This window comes from Balaenoptera musculus, chromosome 8 (genome assembly GCF_009873245.2).
Source record: "Balaenoptera musculus isolate JJ_BM4_2016_0621 chromosome 8, mBalMus1.pri.v3, whole genome shotgun sequence".
NCBI classification, from domain to species: Eukaryota; Metazoa; Chordata; class Mammalia; order Artiodactyla; family Balaenopteridae; genus Balaenoptera; species Balaenoptera musculus.
The window spans coordinates 13391745-13404460 of record NC_045792.1 but is presented as its reverse complement, the minus strand read 5'-3'; the positions used below and the strand labels follow the sequence as shown (position 1 = coordinate 13404460).

General features: G+C 42.4%; 1 non-coding gene across 1 annotated transcript; it reads left to right on the top strand.

Moving 5' to 3' along the window:
- Positions 1 to 8087: 8087 nt before the first annotated feature.
- Positions 8088 to 8249, top strand: LOC118900308. Its single transcript, XR_005021090.1, has one exon. It is a non-coding gene; the product is annotated as a small nucleolar RNA SNORA76 (small nucleolar RNA).
- The last annotated feature ends 4467 nt before the right edge of the window (positions 8250 to 12716 follow it).

Sequence of the window (12716 nt, the reverse complement as noted above, 5' to 3'; positions counted from 1 at the left end):
TAAATAAATAAATAAATAAATAAATAAATAAATTTATTTTTGGCTGCGTTGGGTCTTCACTGCTGTGTGCAGGCTTTCTCTAGTTGCGGGGAGCGAGGGCTACTCCTCGTTATGGTGCGTGGGCTTCTCATTGCGGTGGCTTCTCTTGTTGCAGAGCATGGGCTCTAGAGCGCAGGCTCAGTAGTTATGGTGCACAGGCTTAGTTGCTCCGTGGCATGTGGGATCTTCCCGGACCAGGGCTTGAACCCGTGTCCCCTGCATTGGCAGGCAGATTCTTAACCACTGAGCCACCAGGGAAGTCCCAGGATTTTTTTTATGTTTAAAAATTTTTTATTTATTTGGTTGCGCCGGGTTTTAGTTGCGGCAGGCGGGCTCCTTAGTTACGGCACGTGGGCTCCTTTGTTGTTGCATGCAAACTCTTAGTTGCAGCATGCATGTGGGATCGAGTTCCCTGACCAGGGATTGAACCCGGGACCCCTGCATTGAGAGCGCAGAGTTCCAACCACTGTGCCACCAGGGAAGTCCCCTGGTGTAGGGATTTTAAGGCAAAAGCACAAGCACGCCAAGGAAATCAATGTACTTGTGATAAGATAAATGCCTGCTAGAGCTCAGAAGAGGGAAACACAACCAGGTGGGAAAACTGAGCTGGATAAAGATGGAAGAGGTGCTGGCATGTGTATCTGCTTTTGTTCCCATTTCCCCTCCCCCATGGATCCTCAAGCATGCTATTCTGTATCTGATTCTTGGTTAGGTCCCGGCAGATACAACACACTGATTTTAGTTAATTAATCAGATACGCAAGAGATAATGCATTTCTTTATTTTCTGTAAAACAACTTCAATTAGACTCGAAGCCCCGTTTCTGCTGGGTTGGTGGGAAATGCAACTTTGTCATCTTGGTGCCTTGGGAGCCAAGGCAGTGCAAAGATTCCAGGTCACACGTGGAGCCCAGGCACCAGGAGGCCGGCCTGTTAGCAGCCGTATTTGCTTTCCATGCTGCTGAGGCTCCCTCAGGCCTGCTCTACTGCCCCCCTTCTTCCTGGGGCTCAGGCTTGAGGTACAGGAATCCTGTGCCTGGTCATCCCCTAGGGAGCTACCGGGGAGCAGGATGTGGTCCCCACTGCTGGCATTACCTCCTCTTTGCCTCTCTGGCTCAGGGGAATCTCTTTTTAGTCCAGGAGACTCTCTCTTTCTGTGCTTCCAAGCATTTCTCTTCTCCCTCAGGGACATCTAGCCTATCCACTCGGGAAAACAGAAGCCAGGAAGAGAAGTGTATTCATTAGTGTTATGGGCTTAATTGTGTCCCCGCAAAATTCCTGTGTTGAAGTCCTAACTCCTGGTGTCTCAGAATGTAACAGCATTTGGAGATAAGGGCTTCAAAGAGGTAATTATGTTAAAAATGAAATCTTCGGGTTGAGCCTTAACCCAAAATGACTGGTGTCCTCATGAGAAGAGATTTGGACACAGACAAGCACAGCAGGGAGACCATGTGAAAACACCAGAAGAAGGCGGCCATCTACAAGCCAAGGAGAGAGGCCTTAGAGGAAACCAGCCCTGCTGAAACCTTGACCTCAGACTTCCAGCCTCCAGAACTGTGAGAAAGTAAATTTCTGTTGTCTAAGCCACTCTGTCTGTGGCATTTTGTTATGGCAGCCCTAAGAAACTAATATAGTTAGGATTCGTGTTTGGTTGCTGTAACAAAGGAACCCAGAATACAGTGGCTTAAACATGTTGGGACTTAATTTTTATCTCATGAACCAGTGTGAACGTGGGCATCCGGGCTGACATGGGGCTGGGGATTCACACTTCTGACATTCTGCTCTGTCACACTCTGGGATGTTGCTCTTATCTTCACGGTCCCCGAGAGCTCCCCATCATGTCCCTGGGCCCACATCTGGCCAGCAGAAAGAGGAAGAAGGGAGAGGCAAGGAAGTGCCCCTTCCCTTTAAGTGCACATCACTTCTGCTCATACGTGATGGACTGAATTTAGTCACATGGCCACATCTAATTATGAAGGAGGTTGGCAAATGTCTTTACTCTGGATGTGTATGAGCACAGCTAAAATGTGGGGCTTCAGATACTACAAGAACAAGAATAACAACCAACAGTCTTTGCCCTCCCAGAAGCGAGGAAGAACAGGAATTGTCGATTGGAGAGAGGAAAGGGAAAACGGAAATGGCAAGGAGGAAATCATAAATATCTTCAAGATTACCTGCCACACGAAGAACAGGAAGACCTGTGCAGATCCTGCCCTCTAGCTGCTCCCAGATGCTCTCTGTTTCTAGAGAACAATATTTAAACACATGCAGTTGTTACCGAGAGTCCGAGCTCGCTCTGCTGGCCGCATGACAGGCCAATAAATCGGAGACGAGGTATTGAGGCAAGGAATACGACTTTATTTGGGAAGTCAGCAGACTGAGAAGATGGCAGAGTAATGTCTCCAAAAAAACATCTTATTGGGGTTTGGATGCCAGTTTCTTTTAAAGAACAGAGAGGGGGAGGAGATGAGGAAATAAAGTAAAAAGGCCATAAGTTTTGCAATTGTCCCCTGGAATGGCCAGCCTGGGGGAGGGGTTGTGTTAATTTCTTCTTTCTTGCAGCCATCCACAGGCGGACAGGGTCTGGATGTTTCCCTGAAAAAAGGCACTTTGGTTTAACATTCAGGCAGAGGAACAGGGTTCCCCGAGGCAGGCCATTCTGTATAGACAGTATCCTTTTAGTGAACAAAAGCAACGGGAAGCAAAGGTTAAAGTAAAAGAAACAGATCCAACATGTAGTCAGATTTGGCTCTTCCCTGTTACACAATTATAACAAACATGACTATATACAGTGGAGTGAAAATTATTACAATTACAACCTGCACTGCAATTGCTCTTTGGGGGAAACTACGTCCATTTAGAAAAGTTTTCCGATGAGCCATGTGGAGGTGGAAGGGAAGGAGCTGGGAGTGAGGATTGGTTGGATTCTGAGAAAGGAGAGTGATACCCAAACGAATCTGTGTAAGAAATCTATAGGAATTGGACATCACAGAGGGCAAAAGAGAGGGCCAAGTAATAGGTGGAGAGGTGGAAAGTGTCTTGATAGAATTCTTAGAACAGGATGCCTAGTATTTCATTTTAAATCATTTGGGTTCTGTAATGTAATTCCTACAAACCTTTAGTCAAATCTACTAAATATATAAAGGCCTCTGTGTGTGTGAATTTCACATCTGGATCATTTTAGTGCAGAATGGGGGCAGCATTACGAGAGGACAATGCACCTGTTTATTGAACAAATTAGGCAAAGTACGGCTGAAGCAGTGGTGACTAGAGACTCCATTAGCTGTATATGCCCTTTAGAATTCCAGAGGGACGGGGGATGGAGGTGGGAATGGGATTCTAGCCAATTTCATTGAATCTTAAAAATCAAAGCACATTAGCCAATACTTGCATTAAACCATTGTGACAGAAACTAGTTAAATATGCTTCCTGAGCTCACATCCCTCTGCCCAGGGTGAAACCGAGCAGGGCCCTATGGGGCTCCCAGGCATGGAGGCCTTTTTGTCCTCCATTTCTTGTAGGCAAGACTCCGGCCTCCATGACCTTCCCTGAGTTCCAAAGGGCAGATTCGAAGAGTTGCAAATCAAGGGAGGAGGAACCAAGGAAACCACCTGAGGTGAGATTAAAGGGACCAGAAAAGCTCATCAAGATTAGGAGACCACCAGAGACCCTGCACACACCCTAATCTTGTCAGCAACCCCACCCTTTTGAAACTCTGCCGAAGAAAGAAGAATGAAGGACTGTTACTGCCTTGATCCTTATGACATACCCCTGACCACCAGCCCTGACTACAAGACCTCTCCCTATTCCCCAGGGAGGGGGGCACAGTTCTTGAGGTGCTAGCCTGCTGTGTTCCCCTCTTCGCCTGGCAAAGAATAAAGCCACCCTTTCTTTCTCCTCCAAAACTCTGTCTCCGTATCTCATTTCGGCATGGGTGTACAGGGAGCCAATATTTTGGCAGCAATAAGAGTCAGAGAAAGTATTATAGAAGAGGGGACTCGGGATTGCCTTAAAGGAGAAGAGTTCTAGCTCTCCCAGTGGAGGGAAGAGGTTTTGTTTAGAGACATCGGAAGGTTATAAGTGGGGGTAAGGTGATTGGATCTGGGCTTTAAGAACGAGATGAGGGTTGGATCTGTGGATCACCCTGTGGATGTGAGTGTTACAGCCTCTTTCCCCCTCTGCTCACTAAAGACATGTGTGTCTTTTTTGGAGGATCTTCTCCCGCATCTGCCCGTTGTGGAGATGGCTGTCTTTGCCAACTTGGTTCCTGGGTTTTTGAGAAGCAAAACACTGGTGAGAGGGGTAGAAAGAGACAGCAAGAAGCCAGGATGGGGATGTGCATTGGGAAGGGCTAAGATTCACTTGTGGGAGATGCTGGGTGTGCAAGGAGACCCTCTAAATAGCACCCCTCTTCCTTGCCTAAATCCTGGAACAATGAATATGAAGACAGGGTGACAGGGTATCAGGCAGATGGAGATGAGCTATTGCGTTATGAAAGAGCTGTTGTTGGTGATTGTGACTTTTAAAAAAATTGAATAAATTGGACGTAGAGCATTGTATAAACGTAAGGTATACAACTGTTACTTTGATATATTATATATTGTAATATGATTGCTGTTGTAGCGATATTTATCACATTACATAATTATAGTACAATATTGTTTATTTTAATTATACCGTGCATTAGATCTCTACGGCTTATTGCTACTTGTTGCAAGTTTGTACCCTTAAACAACATCGATCTTCCACCCACCAAGAGACTGTGACTTTTTATGTGGGCTTCATAACACTAAACTCTAGAATGTGATCCATTCACCCACCTCATCCCAGGCAGTGCTGGGGAAGGTCTTCTGTGAAACTTTCAGCCTGGAGGACAGGGTAAGAGATGCCCACTGCCAAGGCAGTTTGATTTGAGAAGAAAAGGACAAGAAAATGTCAGGGTCACACATGCCAGGTTTTCCTTCCAAAATCACCAGACAGATTCCTCCACCTCCCTTGGGGTGAAGTGTGTGGAGGGTAGAGAGGGGCCAGGAGGGTAGTGTTGTGGAACCACTTTTCACATGGAATGAGTATCAGGATGGGGAGGAGGCTTGGCCTCTCACATTCCCTGGGTTTCTTTCATTAACCCATTGGGTTTAACCATTAAGCCTTTGATTAGCTGAGGGGGTGTCTGTCCCCTCCGGGGAGTTGTTCCACAGTTTCACTTATCTTTGTGTTCTCAGCACCTAGCACAGTGCCTGGCAAATAATAGGTGCACAATACATATTTTATGAAGGAAGGACGAGAGGAAGGAAGGCAGGCATTGCCTCGGAGAAAAGAGGAATTAGACCTCACCCTGGTCATCCCTGCTTCTGGGTTAAACTGTACTGTCTCTAGCACATATCGAGAGATGCAGGGGAGAAGCCCATGTCTTTCTTCAGGACCTTAAGAGGTGGACATACACCCTCCTTTGTTACTTTCCCATGTTTTTCAAGATGCAAATCAGTTTAATAAGTTGTGACCATAATTTAAAAAAATCAAGTAGACTATAATAGTATAGGATAGAATAGGATTGAAAATATGAAAATACATGATATGTAAGGTAGGAATTGCTTTATGAAAATCTGTGTGTGTGTGTGTGTGTGTGTGTGCACGTGTATTTGTACTGGGTTGCTGTGTAAATTGTGTATGTTGCTATGAGTTGCAGTAAAAAAAGGTTGAAAAATATTGAATTGCCACATTTAGCAGAACTCAGTTGCAACTTCGACCTCTTTTCACGTAAGGGAGTGAGTTCAAATAGTGGGGTGCGGGGGTACATCTAATCAAGGGAAGAGGAAGAGAGGGCTCTTTAGGCTGAAAATAACAAGCTCATTAGTCAACGCCTTGAGAATGATGGCTCAAGAAATTTATCTGGGTGGCATTTTTGCAGGAAATGGGCATGAAATATTTTATTTCAAGGGCATGAAACAAAATAACTGCAGTTGAGAAACTGGCTGTCACCATGTCTCCACACCATTGCCAAAGCAGGAAACCCAAGAGCATTGTGAAGATTTTCCATCTTTCCTGTCTGTGGAGTTGGTTCATGAAACCCTGGTGCTGGTTATTATAGTTAATTTTAGCAGTAATAATGTTTGCAGTATTAACAATCCTGTAAATTTATTGAGTTATTTCAGCTTTCAAAGATCTTCCCCACCTGTCTTTTCATTTAATTGTACAATGACCCTGGGACTAGTCAGCCCAGGTAGGATTATACTCATTTTATTTTAGAGGAAACAGGCTCAGAGGGGGCAGTCCATGCTCACACAACCCCCTTCTGTGTTTCCCAATTCTTCCCGGCTGTGCTCTTTTGGCATTTGAGGGGACCCAATAAATAAATCCCCTTTCCGTGCCTGAATTCACAGCTAATTGGGAGACAGAGACACAGGGTGGAGATAGAAATATCAGCTTAATTTTGGGTAAATGCTGGAGTGGACCAGAATCATGACTACTGGGGGCTCAGAGAGTCCTGCTGCACCACAGCTTGACCCCAGATAGAACATAATCTTTGATGCATCACTGTTCTCACAAAAGGAGAGGTCTCCAGAGGCCCACCACCAAAAACAAACAATCATGATCTAGTTGTAGAGTGGCTACAGCCCCATCTGTGGCAGCTAGCGCCTGGGATTTGATGGCGAAGAGTTGTAGAAGGAGCTTCTCACTTCCCCCATGGTAGCTGAGGTGGCTGGATCAGGGGCTGGGGTGGAGCAGGGTGGTGGGAACCAGCTGGACCAGTAGGCATGGGGGTGTGGTGGGGGGAGAGCCCTGAGGTCGGATCATATATCCACACCACCATGTGTTCACTGACATTGGAAGGTGGGATGGAGATGCTGATTCTGGATTCCTTTTCTGAGCCAGATTCTCAATGGAGGCTGAGGTGGTTTTGTTTGGAGGTGCCTTCCAGCAAGCAGAGTACTTAGAGGCAAACCCTCTCTGGAGGAAAGCTTTCTCAAGTTAGGCTCAAAGGACCCTCACAGATTATTACTATGAGCTCTTGAATAAAGATGACCAAACCCATGAGAAGCCAAGTTACTGTGCCTGAGAGTCACAGAAACAATGGACAATAATGAACAGTACATTCCAAAGACTGCAGATGATGGAGTGTCAGATATTCAGTATAGACTAGTTATATAGGAAATGTTTAAAGAATTAAATGTATAAAAATGTAGTGCTTCAAAGAAATATAATTACAAAGAGCATATAATAGGAAATTATCAGGAACAAACAGATCTGAAATAAAAAAAACCAAATGTGGTGGTTGTACAATATTATGAATGTACTAAATGCTACTGACTTCAAATGATTAATTTCAAGTTATATGAATGTAACCTCAAAAAAAAGGATCACCTCAAAATGAAAAATGTAATTGTTGAAATGAAAACTCAGTGGATAGGTTTAAAAAGCACAGTTTTGATAGACACAGTTGAAGAAAAAGTAGTAAACGGAAAGATGTATTTGGAGAAATTATCCAGAATGCCACAAAGAGGAAAAGGTGATGGAGAATATGAGAAATTAAGAGAGAGAAGCTAGAATCAGATGGTTTGATAAATGTCTAAAGTCAGAAGGAGAGAAGAGAAAGAATGAAGGACAGGCAGTATCCAAAGAGATTCAAGTCACATCTATCATTAATAGTACAACAAGGAAAAAATGAACAATCCTTCATTTTAGTGGAAGATTTCAATGCACCTGTCTTGATTATTGATAAGTAGAAAAATATATATCAGCAGTGGTATAATGAATGGAAACACAACACAGACTTTTTCTAATGGACCTATATAAAATTTGGCATCGAACAATTAGAAAACATTTTGTTTCCCCAAGCATACACGGAACATTCATAAAAATTAATGATAAAATTTCCCTACATATTTTAAAGTGTAAGCATTATAATAGACTCTCTGTTTACAAAACAATTCAATAGAAGTTTATAACAAAAGGACAATTTAAAACATTTTCTATACATTTGGAAAAAAAACCCAAAACCTGTCTCATGAATCAAGAAGAAAGCATCGCATAAATTTAGAAGTAATTAAACGCGCTTCCTTTGAGCCCTCGCCGCGCCTGCGCGTGGCGCCGGGCGGGTGGGGCGGGGGGGGGGGGGCGGTGTCAGGCTGCTGCGCCGGAGCAGCACGCGCTTGCGCTTAACTGGGGCCGTCTGACCCCGCGGTGGCGGCCTTTTTAACCGCGAGCTAGACGGCGGGCCTGGGCTGCCGGGGTTGGGGGCTGGGGAAGACGTCGGGGGTCCTGCAGTCTCTGCTTATTCCTGTGCCTGTCCTGTGAGTCCGAGTGTCCTCTCCGTGGAAATCAGTGAGACGGGCAGGTTCATTTAACCGCGGCGGGGAGGGCGTCTGCAGGGAGGGGAGATGAGAATCCGGCTGTGGCCTTGAACAGACTGAGTGAGGGCCGTAGTGCACTTGACACGAACTGGCTCCCGGTCTTGAGCTGCATGGGCTGAACTCGTCTGGCTGCGGTGTATTCGCGGACTACTTAGAAAAACCGCCGTTTAGGGTCAACTGCTTATTTGGATATGCCCCAGATAGCTTGAACAGCTTACAACGACAGGGTTCTGTGCATTGCGGGGCACAACATAGGCACCTAGATAAATGCACAGTCACTCCTTCGTAATCCACGTTCTAGGTGATAACGATCCCTCCTGGGTTTAGGTGAAACGTGCATCATTTCTGAGTACAAGGCAGCACGTGTTGAAGGGCAGGTATGCACAAGTGCCATGTCTAGCCGCTTTGGTGCTTAATAACTGGAGGGGGGCCCCAAGTTAGCAGGGGTAGTAGGCAGTTGGTGTAAACTCTAGCTCAGGAGCAGGACTCTAAAAAATACGAATCGAGGATAATAGCGCCTACCTTATATCAGGGTGTGGTCTACTTTGGATCCTCTAACAGAACGGGTCCCCTGACCACCCAAGAAACTGAAGCTGCTACTGGCAGCTGAGGGCCCAGGTTTATTCTGTACCACAGTTTATTCTGTCCCTATTATCTAAACAGGATTAAGTAGAAATAACTTAGATGCTTATCTAGTATTTGACATGAGATATTTATTTTGTGAAACAGTGCAAGCGATTGTAAATCCCCACATACTATTTGATTAAGTGCAATAGGGTACAGTCATGTGTAATCTCTTTACACAATAGTGCATCTAGTCCTTTGCCTTTAATTACTGCACAAAAATTATAAGACCAGCGAAAAAGACATGCGCACTGACAGGCCAATTGGCCTACACAATGATAAATCAGAACAGTACACTGACTGGAATGGTCCAATAATTTAAGTCAAATGTTTTAATGGTGCAATTAAAGTGATCAAATAAGGGTTCAAATATGTTTTTTCAATATATTAATTTCTTTAAAGTCCTGTTCAGGCAAGGTGCTGTTGATGTTTAAAAAAACACTATTAGCTTTGTCCACAGATGTAAGTTGTCAAAAGTTACCCAAGGTAAGTTTGATGTTGAATGCAGCTTTAAACAATTAAAAAATTGTATTGAGTGTACTTCTCAAAGCAAATTATACAGTTTGAGAGAGCCCCGAAACCTGTAAACTAAATGTTCTTACACAAATGCACAAAATAAAGTTGGCAACGTTAGATGTCACGTTAAAAAAAAAGTAATTAAAACTGAATGATAATGGAAATACTACATATAAAAACTTGTAGGATACAGCAAAAATGTTTCAAGGGAAACTTATGGTTTTATATTCTTATATTAGAAAAGAAAAAAGGCTGATGAACATTAATATAAGTATCCAAACTAAGGGGTTGAGAAAAGAACAACAGAATAGGCCCAAAGAAAGCAGAAGGAAGGACATAGTAAAAATATGAGCAGAAATCAGTGGAACAGAAAACACTGATGCAGTAGGAAGACTCAACAAAAGTTAAAGTTGGTTTTTCAAGAAGATAAACAAATAGACAAATCCCTGGTGTAATTAGGAGACAGAGGGAGGAAGGGAGAGAGAGAAGGAGAGAAAAAGACATATATAATTAACAGTATGAGTGAAAAGAGCATATAACTACAGATACAACAATGTTTAAAAATAATAAAATAATGTCAACAAATAATACCATCTATGAATTTGAGGTTACATAAAATGGACAAATCCCTAGAAGATATGTCACTTACCAAAATTCTGAATAGTCCTATAACATTAGAACAAGTTTTATAGGCTTTCACAAGAGAGTTCTTTCAAAAATTTTTAAAAATTTTAATTAAACTTTTTTCCTTTTAAAAATTGAAGTATGATTGACATACGATATTATGTTAGTTTCAGGTGTACTACATAGTGATTCAACATTTGCATACATTATGAAATGATCACCACGATAAGTCTGGTAACCATCTGTCCCCATACAAAGTTATTACAGTATTATTGACTGTATTCCTTATGCTGTATATTGTATCCCTGTGCCTTATTTATTTTATAACTGGAGGTTTGTACCTGTTAATCCCCTTCACCTATTTTGCCACCTCCACCTACTGCCCCTTTGGCAACCACCCATTTGTTCTCTGTATCTATGAGTCAGTTTTAATTTTGTTTTGTTTGTTTTGTTTTTTAGGTTCCACATATAAGTAAAATCATACAGTATTTGTAAGAGTTCTATCAAGAAAAACAAATATTGTATAATATGGCTTATATGTGGAATCTAGAAAAATGATACAGATGAACTTATTTGCAAAGCAGAAATAGAGACACAGATATAGAGAACAAACGTATGGATACCAAGGGGAGAAGGGGGGTGGGATGAATTGGGAGACTGGGATTGACATATATACACTACTATGTATAAAATAGATAACTGGGGCTTCCCTGGTGGTGCAGTGGTTAAGAATCCGCCTGCCAAGGCAGAGGACATGGGTTCAGTCCCTGGTCTGGGAAGATCCCACATGCCACCGAGCAACTAAGCCCGTGCGCCACAACTACTGAGCCCACGTGCCACAACTACTGAGCCCACGTACCACAACTACTGAAGCCTGTGTGCCTAGAGCCTGTGCTCCGCAGCAAGAGAAGCCACTGCAGCGAGAAGCCCGCGCACTGCAACGAAGAGTAGACCCCGCTCGCCACAACTAGAGAAAGCCTGTGCACAGCAACAAAGACCCAACGCAGCCAAAAATAAATAAATAAATTTATTAAAAAAAAATGCTCTGTCTTGATTGCTGTATGACTGCATGTGTTTTCAGAATTTATAGACTGTAGTGCCTAAAAAGAATGAATGTAAATTATACCTCAATAAATCTGACTTAAAAAAACCAAGAATATTTCTTCACCAAAGACAGGGCAATGCACCCATGTTTATAGCAGCATTATTCACAGTAGCCAAAGGGTGGAAATAACTCAGTGTCCATCAAAGGATGAATAGATAAATAAAATGTGGTCTATCCATACAGTGGAATATTATTCAGATTTAAAGGGGAAGGGAATTCTAACACATGCTAAAACATGGATGAACCTTGAAGACATTATGCTAAGTGTAATAAGGCAGTCACAAAAGGACAAATATTATATGATTCTAATTCATATGAGGTTCCTAGGATAGTCAAATTCATAGAGATAGAAAGTAGAACAGTGGTTGCCAGGGACTGGAGGGAGAAGAGAATGGGGAGTTAGTGTTTAATGGGTACAGAGTTCCAGTTTGGGAAGATGAAAAAGCTCTGGAGTTAGATGGTGGTGGTGATTGCAGATATGAATATATTTAATGTCACTGATCTATACACTTAAAAATGATAAATTTCATGTTGTGTATATTTTACAACAGTTAACAATTTTTTAAAAAATCACACGCAAAAAAGAGAAGGCAAACCCCACACTGGGAGCAGGCATGCACAATACATAGATCCATCAAAAGACTCATATCCGGAGTATATAAAGAGCTCCTACAAACAAAAAGACAGACAAGCCAATTTAAAAATGGGCAAAGGACTTGAACAGGCATTTTATATATCCAAGTGGCCAATATACATATTAAAAGACATTCATGATCATTAGTCATCAGGGAAATGCACATTAAAACCACAATGAGATATCACTACACCCCCCTCCCCCAAATGGCTAAAATTTTTAAAACTGAGATTACCACTGTTGGTCAAGATTGGAGCCACTGAAAATCTCATACCTTGCTGGAAGAATGTACATTGGTACAACTACTTTGGAAAACTGTCTGGAAATAGTTATTAAAGCTAAGTATATAGCTTTATATAATTCAGCAATCTCACTACTGGGTAAATATCCAAGAGAAATGAGTGCATATGTCATCCAAAAGGCATAAACAAAAGTATTCATAGCATATTTATTCATAATAACACAAATTGGAAACAACTCATCAACAGTAGAATGAATGAATAAATTGTGGAATATTCAGACAATGGAACACTATTCAGTGATTAAAAAGATAACACATAACTGCTATACACAACAATGTGAGTGAATCTCATGGATATAAGGATGAGTGAAAGAACCCAGATACAAAAAACTACATACTGTATGATTCCATTTATATGAAGTTCAAAAACGGGCAACAAGTGCTCAATGGATTGGAAGAATTAATATTGTTAAAATGTCCATACTACCCAAAGCAATCTACAGATTCAGTGCAATCCCTATCAAAATTCCAATGGCATTTTTCACAGAACTAGCACAAACAATCTTAAAATTTGTATGGAACCA